The sequence below is a fragment of the Calidris pugnax genome, unplaced genomic scaffold (genome assembly GCF_001431845.1).
Source record: "Calidris pugnax isolate Ruff unplaced genomic scaffold, ASM143184v1 scaffold45, whole genome shotgun sequence".
Classification (NCBI taxonomy): Eukaryota; Metazoa; Chordata; class Aves; order Charadriiformes; family Scolopacidae; genus Calidris; species Calidris pugnax.
This window is the reverse complement of record NW_015090764.1, coordinates 2,939,966-2,956,215: the sequence shown is the minus strand read 5'-3', so window position 1 is coordinate 2,956,215 and position 16,250 is coordinate 2,939,966. Positions and strand designations below refer to the sequence as shown.

At 55.5% G+C, this 16,250-nt stretch overlaps 1 protein-coding gene across 8 annotated transcripts in view; it reads right to left on the bottom strand.

Annotated features, from left to right (window-relative positions):
• The window catches only part of RAP1GAP2 (RAP1 GTPase activating protein 2), an 89,261-nt gene that overhangs the window by 34,232 nt on the left and 38,779 nt on the right, over positions 1 to 16,250 (bottom strand). Inside the window, exon 1 of one of the 8 annotated variants that reach the window (XM_014963440.1) lies at positions 13,262 to 13,309. The exons of the other annotated variants lie outside the window; for them this stretch is intronic. The gene's annotated coding sequence lies outside the window, so the exon portion shown is untranslated. Of the gene's footprint in view, positions 1 to 13,261; positions 13,310 to 16,250 lie in introns of those variants that run through there. 8 annotated transcript variants of the gene reach the window in all.

Here is a 16,250-nt window from a genome sequence, read left to right as displayed (position 1 = left end):
GGTTTAGGATCCTGGAGTGGTGGAAGTATGGGATCAGAGAATCCTGGGATAATGGGATGGCAGAATCCTGGGATAATGGGATGGCAGAATCCTGCGTTGACGGAGTCGTGGAATCAAAGAATGGCTGAATTAGGGAAACACAGTATCTTAGAATCCCAAAGTCACAACTCAGAGAAGCATGGAATTCTGAAATCACAGAATCCTCCGTTCATGGACTCAAAAAATCCCCCAATCATGGAATCTTTACCTTTGAATCCTAAAATCACAACTCATAGAGTCACAGAAGCGTGGAATTCTAGAGTCACAGAATCCTCCGTTCATGGACTCAAAAAATCCCAGAATGATGGAATCTTTACCTTCGAATCCCAGAATCACAACTCATAGAGTCACAGAATGGTGAAATCACAGATTCCTGCATTCATGGACTCAAAGAATCCCAGAATGATGGAATCTTTACCTTCGAATCCTAAAAATCACAACTCAGAGAGTCACAGAAGCCTGGAATTCTGGAATCACAGAATCCTCCGTTCATGGACTCAAAAAATCCCCAAATCATGGAATCTTTACCTTCGAATCCTACAATCACAACTCATAGAGTCACAGAAGCGTGGAATTCTGGAATCACATAATCCTCCATTCATGGACTCAAAGAATCCCAGAATGATGGAATCTTTACCTTCGAATCCTAAAAATCACAACTCAGAGAGTCACAGAAGCCTGGAATTCTAAAATCACAGAATCCTCCATTCATGGACTCACAGAATCAAAGAATCCCAGAATCATGGAATCTTTACCCTCAAATCCTAAAATCACAACTCAGAGAGTCACAGAATGGTGGAATCACAGAATCCTCCATTCATGGACTCACAGAATCAAAGAATCCCAGAATCATGGAATCTTTACCTTTGAATCCTAAAATCACAACTCAGAGAGTCACAGAAGCCTGGAATTTTGGATCATAGAATCCTCCATTCATGGACTCGTGGAATCAAAGAATGGCTGAATTAGGGAAGCACGGTATCTTAGAATCCCAAAATCACAACTCATAAAGTCACAGAATCACAAAAGCCTGGAATTCTAGAATCACAGAATCCTCAATTCATGGACCCAAAGAATCCCAGAATCGTGGAATCTTTACTGTAGAATCCTACAATCACAACTCATAGAGTCACTGATTGCTCTCACTGGGAAAACATTTTCTCTTGTGTCCAATTGGAATGTCCCCAGGAGTAACTTGTACCCATTACCCCACGTTGTTTCCATGTGACTCCTTGTAAAAAGGGAGTCTCCATCTTCTTTGTAGCCACCCTTTAAGTACTGGGATGTGGTGGTGAGGTCTCCCCTGAGCCTTCTTTTCTTGAGGCTGAACAAACCCAGTTCTCCCAGCATTTATTTATACAGGAGACTTCCCAGTCCTTTGGTCACCTTGGTGGCCCTTCTCTAGACCCTCTCCAGCACAGACGGGTCATGAGGAGGCTCAGGGGGGGCGATGAAGGCTGAATAGACTGGGATTTTAAATGCCTGTTTTAACAATTTCTGTGGAAGTCCTGGAACATGAAGTACGTGGGTGGTGGAAACCTCTTGCAATCTTGGGTTGTTGGACAATCTTTAAAGGTCCCTTCCAACCCAAACTATTCTGTGAAGATCATCAAGTCCAACTGCTGAGTCCCCCTAAACCACGTCCCCAAGTGCCACATCTACACGCCTTTTAAATACCCACAGGGATGGTGACTACGATGGGGTTTCCATGAAAACAGCCTTTGCCATCACCCATACATTGGGTGAAGTTCTATGACAGCCCCTTTAAAATACAAACAGAGGGATGGATTTGTTCCTGTCTTAAAAACATTTTCTGCTGCCCTTTTTCAGACATTAGCAAACCTTTCCCATGCAGGATGGCTCGGGGCTGGGCCAAGCCGGGCGCCCGCTGCGCTCGTGCCAGGGATGGACATTTGTGCCAGGGATGGACATCCCTCCCAGCAGAGCTGCCGGAGCCAGGTCTGGGAGCAGCACGAGCCTCCCCCGGGGGGGCTGGCACACAGCTTGTTCCAGGAAACATATATATTTATTTTTTTATTTTTTTTATTAAGTAAACTGTAAATGATCTACTTCACCACCTCAGCACCTTTCCCTGGAAGCCCTTGTTGCCATGGTGATAAAACACACGGGTCTCTCTGCCCCCCCCGCCCCCCCCTTCCCATCTCACCTTCCTCCTCTGCAAGTTGAATGTTCAGGGGAGTCAGAGACAGGAGCAGCTACAGCACTGTGAGCATGGTGACCATGAAGGGGAAACTCCAGCCCTGCCCAGGACCAAAACTGCCACCCTCAGAGAAGTCACAATGATCCCACCATGGTGCCCGGTTGATCCCATGATGGCATTTCCCTGTCCCTGCTGTGACAGCCTGGCCTTGGAGCAGGGGGAGCACAACCCCCGGGTGGCCGGGGGGTGCGGGACCCCCAGCGCGGCTGTTGGGCAAGTTGTCACAGCCAACTGGTTGGGGCTTTGGGGGGACTCTGCTACAAAGAGGCAGCCTGCTGGGGGGCAAGCAGGGGCTGCAGGACCCATTGTGAGCATCCCACCCCAGCAGGACCCCCCCAGCAGCTCCTGGGGAAAGATGGGGAGAATGTCCCCCTGCTCCTCACCCACCAGGGAGGCTTCACCAGCCCCACATCCTCGACAGCCCGTGGGGCAGGAGCTGCCTGGCAACCCCCTGGCTAGGGTGGTCAATTATTAACGGCGCCTGGGGCTCTCCTGGCAAAGTCCAGAATAAATGTGTTTGCTCAGGAGCAAACAGCTCGTGAGGGCCCAGAGCACATCTGGCACCAAGCAGCCTCCTCCTCCTCCTCCTCTTTCTCCTGCCACCCCCTGCCCGCCACGCTCCCGGGGGGTCACACAGCCTTAGCCCCAGCCTTTCCTATCAGCATGTTTCAGCACAATCTCCACTGGGATGTATTCTTCAAATTCAATGAAAAAAACCCATTATCACTGTAATCTCTTTACGCGTTCTTACTGTCAGATAAAAATACGTGCAGTGTTGTCTTTGTCAGCCTGCCACGTTAAAGCACCCCAGCAGCCCCAGCTCAGCCATCACCACACCATCCCCACAGACCCGCGCAGCAGCGCGTAGCTCCTCAAAGAGACAAGATCTAAACTCAAGTCCAAGATTAGTATTTTCGTATTTCAACAGATCTCGACGGGTCCCTGGGAAGGGGGAAGCAGCAAAAGGTGTCCCATCAGGTTCTTGCAGATGAGTGTCGAGGTCCCCACTCCCCCACTAGCAAAAGCCCAAGCCATTCTCAAAACACCCCAAAACACGTTTCTGCCTCCCCAGTTTGACATCGGATGCTGCCAAACCGCCTGTGGGGGTGGGAGAAGGCGAGTGGGTAAAAGCAGAGAATTCTGTGCACCCCGAGTGCTACCCTCGTCACTGGCAGGGAACAGCCCTCGACCTGCACCAGGGAGCCCCTTAAAGTTTGTGTCGGAGCAACAAATCTCTTTGTTCTTGCAGAAAAAACCTGGCTGCTTCTTTTCAAGCAGAAATCATCAGTCTGACAAATTTCTCAGGCACAATAAAAAAAAAAAGAAAAGAAAAGAAAAGAAATGAGAAGCCATTTCCACGCCAAGTGATAGCGATTCTGCAGCACCTCATTAGCTCCCAGTTAATGGAGGGGGAGGGGTTTTAATTTTAAACCTTTTACCTCTCGCATTAAACAGGCAGCTTTGAATTTCATTGAGTCTCTCTCTCTGGAGACACTTTCCACCGTCTCTCTTCCCCTTTTCCAGACAAGTTAAGCATTAATCTCCTCTTGTTTTATGCTGAAGTGGCTTTGTATTGATTTTTAAAGATGTTCAATTCTCTCATATTTGGAAATAGAGAATCACTTTGAGCAGACACACTCAGCCGTATTTCCTTCTCCACCCAAATACAGCAAAGGAGCCCGCTCTGTCACCGGTTCCTCCTGGGCTTTGGTGCAGCCGGTTTGTAATTTACAGGGGGGGGCAAGACAATAAACGTGCGGGGCTGGGGGGGCTGGCAGGGTGGGCACTGGGTCCCCAGGTTTCAGCCACGCCACGGAGCTGCCTCCTGTCCCTCACAGAGAAGGGGCTGCGAGGGAAGGGCCAGAGCCCCCTTTCCTCCCCCGTCCCAGCACAAGGGTCCCACCTGGTGATGGCAACATCTTCCACGGAGGCCGTGGGTTTTCCTCAGAGACCGGGGTGCTCAGCTGCTGGAAGGGGCACCAGGGACCTCCTGCTCCACAGGACATCGCCTGTGGCTGTGATGGGTCCCTGAAGAAGCTGCCCTGTATTTCTTATGTTCTGCCATGGGATCAAAGAGCATCACCTTCCTGGAGGATTGACAGGACACCCCGTGGGGGCCAGCACCCCTAAAAGCCCTCTGGCCAGTGTCTTCATGGACATACCACAGGACATCTCCCAAGACAGAAAAAGCTGCAGCCTGGGAGACTCAGACTGGGAATCAGGAAAAACAGCCCTGGAAGAGGTCCCTGGGGGGACTCCCAGCTCCCCGTCCATGGAGGTTTTCAGGCTCAGCTGGAGGGAGCATCAGCCGAGCTCAGCTCAGTGGGATCAGCCCAGGAGATGGAGCCTGGACCAGGGACCATGGAGCTCCATCCCTCCCTGCCCCGCTGGTGTTCCTGGGCTCCTCAATCTCCATCCCTCCTTTAAAAATTCAGTATTAGCTCTGCAGTGACTAAATAACCTCTCAGTTAAGCAGCTGCCGCTGTTTTATGAAGAAATAAATATCTCTTTAAAAATGCCCTGATGTTTTTGCTTCAGAGAGAACAGTTTTGCAGCTAACTAGGAAGCCAGGTCCCCGGGGGCTGGAGAGAGCTCATGGCAGGTTAGGACAATTACACGCCGTGATTAATAAATCACCTGGGTGGCTGGCTCATTTATGCAAAGCCTGGCATTTTCCTCTGGCCACTCTGCTAAGAAAGAAGGATCTGAAAATACCAGATTGTGACAAGATCAAGCCTTCATCCCCGATATTACTGCATCTCCAGTGAATAAATGACACTTAATATTATTAAGAAGCCACATATTTATGGAATAACTTTGGCTTTTGTGTTAACGCTGCAGTGAGATGAAATCACCCGTGGGCTCGGAGCAGCCCATCGCCCTTCCCAGGTCACTCCTGGGGCCGTTTCCCAGTCACTCACACCTGAGCAATGGGCACAGCGCGGCTCCCGTGACTCAGGGCTTCTCCGGCCAGAGCTGCAGCGCTGCCTCCGCAGACGGCGCAGGATGAGTCCCCGGCGCCCTCTGCACCTCCCTTCGCAGGAGATATTTCTGGTTCCCTTGCTCACGAGGGACAGAGCCAGAAATACACAAGCTATGCCAGGCATTTGCCACCGCCAGGCTGGAGGCACGGCCTCCCCGCAGCGCCGGGGCTGAGCCGCAGTGGCCAATGGGGCAACAAGAGCTCTGCCCAGGGACCCTTCCCCAGCACCCCTGGGTCCCTTCCCCACTGTCCCCAGGACCCTTCTTCACCGTTCCTGGGACCCTTCCCCAGCACCCCCAGGTCCCTTCCCCACCATCCCCTGGCATCGCTTGGAGACCCCAGTGGGTGCTGCCCCCACCCAAGGGGGACGGGGCACCCCCACTGCCCAGGTGGGAGAGCTGGGACCAGGGACAGCCTCACCAGGGACCAGAAGCCAGAGAGGAACAAAAGGAGGCGAAGCAGCACGGAGTGAAAGACAAAAATAGTAACCGATTCTCTGCAAAGGAGCAGTCACATTCCAATTCCCCTGGCATGGGAAGAAAAGGATTTGGGAGCTTGCAAACTCGGGAGAAAGCGATTACAGTGTTTCAAACGGTGCTGCAGGAAGAGGATAAGAGCACATCCAGTTTTAGAGAAGTATCACGAGAAATAGAGCTGTAGGTTATGTGACATCCAGCCCTACGTAAGGTGATTAGAGATTTATTTCATGGCTTCAGCTCGAAAGACCTAGAGGAAATACCGATAAAGCACGAAGGCAGCTCCTCCGTGCAGGCACGGACAGAACACAGCAAGTTTGATCTCTGGAAAGGCGCGAGACGAGCGCGATACGGCACCAGCACCGCGTCAGCGCAGAGGGATGGGAGTGGGACCGGTGTGTGCCAGGGATGGGGCAGACCCAGCTCCACAGGGCAAGGCTTCCCCACCACCCAAACCCCGGCAGCCCCCGTGCCCCAGGGCTGTGGACACTGCACAGCAGCACAGGGGTGACGTGCAGAAACAAATTTATCTGCCCAGCTGGACTGGGAGCCGACACAACGAGCTTGTCCCCATCCAGAGCCTGTCCCCGTCACAAGCGCACACAAACATCGCCCCTTTCCCCGACGTGGGGCTGAGCGTGGGCTGCGGCCTTTCCTCTCCCCGGCGCAATTATCAGCCTTCCCAGGAAATGAGCAGGGAAAGTAATCAAAGCCCCAGCGAAGGAAAGAAAACTCATTATGAGTGAGCACCCCCTCGGTGCAGAAGGCAGCCACGGCTCGGCCAGGTACGGCCACCCGTGAAGGAGGAGCTGGCCCCGCTGGTGAGTGGCAGCAGGGCCTGGTGGAAGGGCTGGGGACACGGGGACACCCAACCTGTGGTTACAGAACCTCAGAGAAGAGACTTCAGTCCGTAAAGCAATCACACAAGATGACCTAAAAGTAATGGGGGCTCAGCAGCCCCCAGACCCCACTTTGGCTGCACCCTCTGCCCAAGCCACCATTTCCCCAGAGGTGGGGCAGGGCTTTCGCTGCGTCTCCTGACATCCCCTCGCTGTGTTTGCCCAAGCCAAAGGGTGAGACCAGCGAGCAGCAACACTGAGAGCACCTCCCGGTGCCTCACAGCAGGCACCCGTGCTAAAAAAAAAAAAAAAAAAACACACAACAAAAAAAAACCTTAAAAAAAAAATTATAAAAATCCACAGCAAATAAATCCCAACAGATCCCAGTCCCAGCAAGTCACGCAGCCTCTTTGGCTGAGCAGAGCAGATGCCCAGGAGCAGCAGCTGAGGGAGCTGGCACCACCTCCTCCCTGCTCAGGGTCCTACGGTCTCCAGAGCATCACGACGAAATGGTTAATCACTGCAGGGCACACGGGTGATGCTGAGCACCACATCACTGCTGCTGTGTTTGTGCTGTTAATCAGACTTTAAAATACACCTGAAAGGGGCTGACATTTATAGCACTCAAACTGAGACAGTGAGAACTGCTGAAGAGCAGGGATGAGGCGAGGGGTCTGAGGGCCAGCAGAGTGGGCTGGAGGGGTTTTGCCCCAAAACCCAGCAGAACCCTCTGCACAGGGGGGTACCATAGCCCTTTGAGGCTGCTGTACACAGCAGCAGCAGAGTACTAACTAAGAGATCTCCGCGTTAGCGCAGTGTTAAAACATTAATTTGTATTATCACACTGCAATTAAACTCTGAGCACAAAAGACTGAACGTGGATGTCACAACGGGGCTCTCTGTGCCCCAGACAGGCGACCCGGTGAGGGTGCAGCCAGGCCAGGGGACCTGCCCGCCGTGCGATGGGCACGATGAACCTTCCACCGCCCCTTCCCTTCCCTTCCCTTCTCCTTCCGCCGAGCGGCCGAGAGGAGGAGGCAGCAAATATTTGCCTACTGAGCAGGCTGGCGGGAGGTCAAGCGAATGGCTGTTTGCTCAAGCGCCAGAGCTGCTGGGATTTGCACCGCAGAGCGCGGGGCCCGTCTGTGCCAGCGACCTGCCCCCCCTCCTGCCATGCCCCCCAGGCCCACGGGCACTGTCCCTTCGCCCCCACACTCAGCACACACCAGCACCGGGGCCTCGTCCCCAGACAGCGGTGAGCAGTTCATTCAGTGCCCACATCCTTCTCATCTTCCCTGACCAGCCTTCGAAATCACAGCCTTTTAATTAGATGAGCTGCAAATTATCCACTCATTTCCTCTGGTGGCCCCGCTCCCCACAGCGTGGGCAGGATGGGCACCCCAAGGCAGGCACCGGTAAAGCCCACCCAAACCCCAGCTCCCACTGGGGCAGGTATGCACCAGAGCCCCCTCCCTGGGGACCCAGGCAGCGAAACCTAACGAGAATAGCCCCTCTCAGGATGAAGCATCACCCCAGGTGCACGTTCCGCCTTCCCGGGGGCTCATCAGTCCCAGGCAGCTCCCGGAGGAGCCGCGGTGACCCGTGGCCATCAGGGCTCCTCCAGCCCAGGAAGGTTATCAAAATGATAATGGTGACTCACAAAGCAAACCCTGCCGGCTGAGCCGGGCCACGCAGACGGGAGCAAAGCTCTTCAGGCAGGGCTGCTGTGGCAGAGCAGACACCAGGGTCAGGAGGGAACCTTCAGTCCCCTGGTCTGTGCTCGGTATAAAACCTTCTCTGAGAGTCCACGGGGCTGAGACAGCGGGATCTGAGTTATACAAGAGGATACACAGATATCCCTCTGTCTACATATCTACAGATATCTACAGACATGCCTCAATACATCTATCTATAGGTTCTCATGGCTTTATTTTTGGAACCATTCCTCCTTCAGCAGCACCCAGAGAGACACAGCTTTGATAAGGAGCTCTCAGAAAGCACCTTCCCATCACATGCATCCCGAGAGCTCAGAAGAGGAGTGGGGTCCTGGTGCTGAGCCCACCCTTCAGCGCCGGCCCCGGCTCCTCAGCACGTGGTGGGGCCAGCAGCCAGGGACAAACCAAAGCCCTTCCACGGACAGGAGAACGGTAGCCTGAGGTGAGGAGAGTCGGTGAGGGCCAGGGGGTGGTGAGTCGTAGCCTGAGGTGAGGAGAGTCGGTGAGGGCCGGGGGGTGAGTCAGGTCCAAGGGGAGATGGCAGGCGTGTGTCACTGTCCTGTGTCACACTGCTGCCCTGGGCACGCAGGGAGCCCCAGGGCTCGGTGCGGCGTCAGCCCCTGCCCGGTTTGTTCCCTGGAGAGACCGAATCATTCCTGGTGGTTAAACACAGCACAAGGTAGTCATGCCAGTGACAGCACCACAATTACATGGAAATTGTATTCTTGCTAATTTGGGGTATTTTTCCCTACGAACGAATGCTTTCTGAAGAGATGAGCTCCGAGATTTCTGCATTCAATTAAACTTGATCAAATCAGCAAAGGAAATAAGTCTTTACAGCATGAGCAGATCCTTTAAATTTTACTAGCAAATCAGTGAACTAAATGCCATCATTTATCATTAACATCACTAATAAGGCCAGATTCAGGATGCACAGCAAACTAACATCAGCCACACGCCCCATGCTCCCAGCGCCACCAGCACCCTCCAGCTGCCCTCGGTCCTTCCCCAGCTCCTCACGCAGAACAAAGACCAGTCCCAGAGCTGTTATTCCAACCAGTTGCCACCAGTGCCCAGCTGGGAACCCCAGGATAAGGCCCAAAGTTTAACCATCCCAGAGCATCCTCTGATGGGGTTGGAGGCAGCACCCACACGGCACAACCAAAAACCCAGGTTTGTGTGGCACGGGAGCGCTGCAATTAAAACTGACACCAGGGCAGGGCTCTGCTTCACTTGGGCCTCAACCACGGCAGCAGCCCCTGGCATGGCCGGGCACAGCAGCACCGCACTGGGACCAGGTCCTCACCCAGGCAGAGCCAGCAGAGGAGCTGGTGGCTGCAAAGGCAGGTCCCCCTGGCGCTGCTGAATATTCAGCTGGAGCGGGAGGGGTTGCTCCAGCGAAGCGCTAATCGCATTATGCAGAAGAGGAGCCCCAGCCAAGAGGAGAGTCTGCCTGGGCCTCCCTAATCCCCCTGGACAGGGCAGTGCCACCGCGGCCGCTCCCTCTGCCCAGACCCCACCACCGCAGCAGCAGCCCCCCTGGCCCAAGGAGAGCATCAGGAGGGGCAAGTTAATCTAAAGGCATGATGGGGAGATGGCAGCCTGATGGGGAGATGGCAGCCTGCAAGGACGAGCAGCCTGGCACTGCCACGGGGGCTGCAGAACCCTGGAAAAATCTTGTGCTGTCTCTGGGCCTCAATATTCCTCAATGCTGGGGTGTTTTGGTGACAGAAGGGATCATCGGGATTGTAGGGAGCGATTTTGGTGACAGGAGGGATTGTAGGGTGACAGGGAGGGATGGTGGCTGCCCCTGGGTGAATCCATGCTGCAGTGAGCTCCCCTGCCCTGTGGGAACAGCACCTGCACCCCGAAACGCAAAGAGAAACACTTCTTCCCTCCACAAACCTCGGGGCAGACCAGCGCCTGCCTTCCTGCACCCACGGGGGGTGACCTGCGAGGGGTGGCCATCGGCCCCTGCAGGAGCACGTCCCGGGGTGATGGAGCCAGACCCTGCAGCCCCCAGCCCTCGGCTGCTCCCCCAGGAGATGCCGCCGTCTCGATTACTCATCTCCCTCAGACACCGTGTTTGATGTGAGAGCGCTAAAAGACATATAATTTGTGGAGCTAAAACACAGGTATTATCTCGGTGACACATCCATACAATAGGGAACGCGTTGAAGTCAATCACATTCAGAAATGGGTTTCTATTGCTCTACGGCTTCTTCCCTGCCTCTGGGACCAGGTCCTCACCCAGGCAGAGCCAGCAGAGGAGCTGGTGGCTGCAAAGGCAGGTCCCCCTGGCGCTGCTGAATATTCAGCTGGAGCGGGAGGGGTTGCTCCAGCGAAGCGCTAATCGCATTATGCAGAAGAGGAGCCCCAGCCAAGAGGAGAGTCTGCCTGGGCCTCCCTAATCCCCCTGGACAGGGCAGTGCCACCGCGGCCGCTCCCTCTGCCCAGACCCCACCACCGCAGCAGCAGCCCCCCTGGCCCAAGGAGAGCATCAGGAGGGGCAAGTTAATCTAAAGGCATGATGGGGAGATGGCAGCCTGATGGGGAGATGGCAGCCTGATGGGGAGATGGCAGCCTGGCACTGCCACGGGGGCTGCAGAACCCTGGAAAAATCTTGTGCTGTCTCTGGGCCTCAATATTCCTCAATGCTGGGGTGTTTTGGTGACAGAAGGGATCATCGGGATTGTAGGGAGCGATTTTGGTGACAGGAGGGATTGTAGGGTGACAGGGAGGGATGGTGGCTGCCCCTGGGTGAATCCATGCTGCAGTGAGCTCCCCTGCCCTGTGGGAACAGCACCTGCACCCCGAAACGCAAAGAGAAACACTTCTTCCCTCCACAAACCTCGGGGCAGACCAGCGCCTGCCTTCCTGCACCCACGGGGGGTGACCTGCGAGGGGTGGCCATCGGCCCCTGCAGGAGCACGTCCCGGGGTGATGGAGCCAGACCCTGCAGCCCCCAGCCCTCGGCTGCTCCCCCAGGAGATGCCGCCGTCTCGATTACTCATCTCCCTCAGACACCGTGTTTGATGTGAGAGCGCTAAAAGACATATAATTTGTGGAGCTAAAACACAGGTATTATCTCGGTGACACATCCATACAATAGGGAACGCGTTGAAGTCAATCACATTCAGAAATGGGTTTCTATTGCTCTACGGCTTCTTCCCTGCCTCTTGCTCCAGATCAAAAAAAGACAGAAAATGATGCAGTTGTTAGCTGGGAAACAGCCATCTTCCTCATTAAATCACCTCGCACTAGGCAACCTCATCAACAGCCGGGAACAAGAGCCCTGGATGAGGCACGCGGGGCTTTGGGAAGCAGAGGGTACAACACACACACAAGACCCCTAGTCTGATCCTGTATTTCTTACCACCAGGTTCTCATTCTCCTGCCCCTCAGCCACCCCCCTGCCCTCCAGCTCAAGGTGCAAGTGAAGGGTGAATCGCTCAGCCAACACGGTCACACTGGGTTTTTTGAGCACCAACAAAGACCTGATGGAAACTCTGCCCTGCTGGGTTTCCATAACCCTGGGACGGCAGGTTATCACCCTCATGTCACCCAGCGATGTCACCAGGGAAGAGAACATCGAGCTCTGCCTTCCAAATTGGAGAGGATTAACACCAAATTGCTTGTAGGAGGAAGCTGTCGCAGTCCCTGGCTAACATTTGAGAGGAGCGAGACAGGACAGTGTCTGAACGGAGTGACCTTTGAGTCTTCACAGAGACTTCACAGAGCAGCTCTGACCTATTCAAGTACCCATCAAGCCTCCCCATGTCTCTTGTGGGGGGAATCCGAAAGGAGCTGGGCTTTTACAGCAGGCTTTGGGAGAGGTGAGGTTCTCAGACACTGCACGGGGCCAGGGCTGATGCTGCTGTTTGCTCACCGAGCGCGGGGGCTGGTAACAGCATCCTGAGCCCCCTGGAAATAAAACACCTGAGGTGGAGGGGGACATTCCCAGACACGTTGGGGACAGGGACCACGGGCCCCGCTGGCACCGTCCAGCCCCAAAGCACCCCATGGCGAGGGGCCACCAGGCACAGAGCCAGCAGCCGCCCGTCCCCGCCGCACCACGGGGCTCACCGGTGCCGGTCACCCTTGGGAAGCCAGGACACTGCCAACTATAAGGAAAAGCAACAGCCAGCAGGAGCAGTACAGTAATTAACACAATTATCATCAGGAACAAGCCACAGGTGTTGGCACGGCACCGGTGCTCCCTGCTCTGGGCTCTGCAGAGCCGGGGCCATCCGCGCTCCCCAAATTGCACCCACCCCAGCGGCACATGGGGGGCAGTGGGCACCCTGAGCAGGGTAAAGCCCCCCCAAACCTCCAGCACCCGCCAGTGGCCGGGGACCCTGCCCCGGGTGAGCCCCACAGCTCCCACAGACTCTGCACACCCGGATACCCGGATACCCACAGGCAGATGGTGCCTCTGTCGCTCCAGCCATTAAGGACCCCTCCCCACATCATGACAATATTTGCTTTCAAAAGGCTGTTATTCTTCTGAGCAGCCGCCTTTTGATTGTCTGCAAACAGCTCCTATTTTGACGGGCTATAAATATGGCAGGAGGGACGATATATAAACCAGCACAGTTTATTAGTTCTGAAACACAGCTAAAAATAGACCCACGTGGGGTTGCTAAGTCCTCTGGGCAGATGTAATTGTGGATAATCTAGCTTTAAATATGTGAAGGCTGTTTTGACAGCAACAACAACATTTTAACATATGGGACTGGGTAGCACACGAGCAGAACGCGCCGCTGCGCCGCCTCCAACGTCGCCGGGAAGCGGCGTTTGCATCGCCAGATCCCAGCTCTGCCTGCATCTATCCCTGGGTTTTCTGCAGTAATAAACCCCCAGATAAACCCAAATACCTCCAGCAAGCCACTGGGAAGAAAGTGCCCAGCTGAACACCAAATGAAGTCTCCCAGGGCAGGAGCATCAGTGCCAAAACCCCCCTGAAATCGTATATAGATAAGTCTTACCAGATGAAATGGCTGAAACACCCCAAGTCCTCAAAGCTGAGAGCACCTTTCTCCTCCTGGGAAAGCTCCCTGGGGCCCAGGCAGGCATTGAGACGTGCCACAGGGATGCTGTGTGGGGCTGGGTGTCTCCGGGGGCGGCCGGAGCGATAACAGCCCTTCCACGAAGAGGGAAGCGCTCCCGCCTGCTCGCCCGAGATAGGGGGGAGACGTTGGGACTGGCTGGATTTTGTAAATCCCCCGCCAAGCCTGGGGCTGGCTGAGGCAGGGCTGACTCTGCCCCTGCCACCGCTCACCTCCCAGGGCAAGCACCCCCTGCTGCTCCCCGGCCGCCCGTCCTCTGGCCACCATCTCCGGCAAGTCCTCCTTTGTCACCTGCTGACCACAGCAATTCCACCCACGGGAGGGTGTTTTGTAACACAGGGCACTGTGAGCAGCCGTGGGATGCTGCGACGCTGCTCATGGAGGACCCTCGGTGCCCCAGCTCTGCCAGGAGCTGAGGAGCAAAGACTGACCCCCCCTGCTCGTCCTGCTCCCCTGGTGTCTGTGTGCCCAGGGCTGGTGTGGCACCACTGCCCATCCTGGCTGGCACAGAGGGTACCAAGGAGCAGCAGCAGCCTCAGGGCTCCAAACACTCCTCTCTTTGTAGATGGGGGGTCAGTGCCCCCAGCGCCAGGGCAGCTCCTGCCCCATCCTCACTGCTGGGGCAATGGGGAACAAGGGGGGGCACTGGCCTCCACCAAGCCGTGCCTCTGCTCGACCAGCCCTCACCAAAGCTCTACAGACCCTTCTCAATTTCTCTTCTTAAAACTGTACTGTGCCTCAGCAAAAAGAGCAGCTCTTGTGCCCGTTGAAAGTAATTTCTGTCCATAAAGAAAATAGGATGCCATTAAGGCTCCCATCTCCCAGGTTGTTTTTCCCCTCTAGAAAATAGATGCGATTTTTGGGGGTGGTTCTGCACTTGAACACGGTGTCAGTGGGATGCTGTGCTGACTGAGCTCCTAAAGCCACTGACCCTGACCTGGCAAATCGCCCCAGAACTGCTGCAATCCCCAAACCCCAGTGTTCCTTCACAGGGAGCAGCCCTTTCCCTTCACTCTCGAGCCCCACAGAGGGCAAGGGACGGGGGCAGACATGACCTGGCCTGGCACACACCCTGCCTGGGCTTAATGTCAGTCACAGATACCAAAAAACATCACTTAAACAAAACAAACCCCCAAATCCATTTTGGTCCTGACTATGGACATCAGGTGTAACCCCCAGCATCGCCCCAAGCCCAGGGGCAGAAGGGCAGCGCTGCCCAGCAGCAGCACCCACTCACCGTCCCAATGAGCTCGGGCAGCAGGGGCTCTGCTGGGAAGGGGGGGCTGAGGGAGTTGGGGGGGTTCAGCCTGGAGAAGAGAAGGCTCCAGGGAGACCTTTGAACCCCTTCCAGTCCCTCAAGGGGCTCCAGGAGAGATGAGGAGGGAGCCGTAGGACAAGGGGGAAGGTTTGACACTGGAAGAAGGGAACGATCATCAGCCAAAGCCAAGAGCTCTCCTGCCGACTGCCGGCACGGCTGGGGAGATGCTGCTCCTGCTCATCGCCTCCCGCTGCCAGTAAAGCAATAAAGGGCTTGGAAACACTTCCACACGTGCCCACCTCCTCCTCCCAGCAGAGGGGGGGTCAGATTGTACCGCCTGACCTGGGTACCAGCCTGAGCCTGGCCAGAGTGGGACCAGGGTTTGAGGTATTTTAAGGCAAGAAGCAGCTCCAACACACCCATTCAGAGAAAACAAACAAACAAACAAACAAACCACAAAAAAAACCCCTACAAAAAACTAAAAACAATTAACAAAACCCCCCCAAATCCCCAACCATCACTGAATCAGTGAAGGACTCGAATCTGGATCCAGGGCAGCTCCAGGCGGGAGTCTGGGGGGCAGAGGCTTTGCCTTCCCCCTGCCAGGCAGGGCTGCCACCTCGGGTCTGCACTAGGGCATCGCTGACATCCCTCCAAGCAGCCCCCAGACCCCCGAGCTCTGGCCTGCACTGGCCCAAACAGGCAGGGGTGGCTCTCGGGCAGCAGACGGCGAGTGGGGACAGGGGAGCCAGCGCCCACAGCAGCACCAGGGACCTGCCACCGTCCCTGGCCACTCGCCTGCAGCCTCTCCGGCACTCAGGAGGGGCTCTGACACTCCAGGCAGTGGCCACGCCACCGCGGGGACCTGTGGCTGACACAAGGACTTGTGCTGCCTGGGATGCCATGTCTGGAGACGTGGCTCCAGGCTGCGATGGCCCCGCACGCCCGCGGTGCAACGGGAACGTCCCAGCAGAGGATGCAGACCAGCAACTTCACTGGGGAAATGTTAACTGAGGTAAACAGGGTTCACACCATCATTCGGGGGTGGGGGTGTACCCTTTCAGGGGGCACTCTGCCACATGAACACAGGGGAAGTGCTGCAGGAACCCACCCAGCACCTGCGAGGAGACAGCTGGTTGGTTCATGGCCCATCACGGACAGTTTCAGATTCCCAGAAAACGTCTTCACCAAAAATCAGGGTGAGGTTAGAGTTAGGGGACGGAGAAAGGTGGTGTAGGAAAAGCTCAGAAGAATTTGCAGTGATTAGATGAGCCACACGCACATCAATAAAAATTAACAAAACTGACAACAGCAACGTCAGAAAGGGAGAGGCGTCGCTGCAGGGTGAGAAGAGGCTCGGAGCTGGCAGGATGATGCATATGAAACAACCTCGCCTCAGCTGGGTGCCCAATTAACTCTCCTCGGCCCACAGACTCATTTAGAGACTCTGCCCAGTGCTCAGCTGGGAGCCAGGACCAGCCTGTACCTCGCTGTCCCCCCCCAGCCCCAGCACTGACTTTAACTGATTTTAAAGTTTGCTCAGAGTCCCGGGGCTCCTTCACACACCAGCCCCGTAACCCCCGTTCTCCTCTGCATTTTGGCACCAGGGCCCAGATACCAGCTGCCCCAGCACACGGCTGGGAGGGGGGG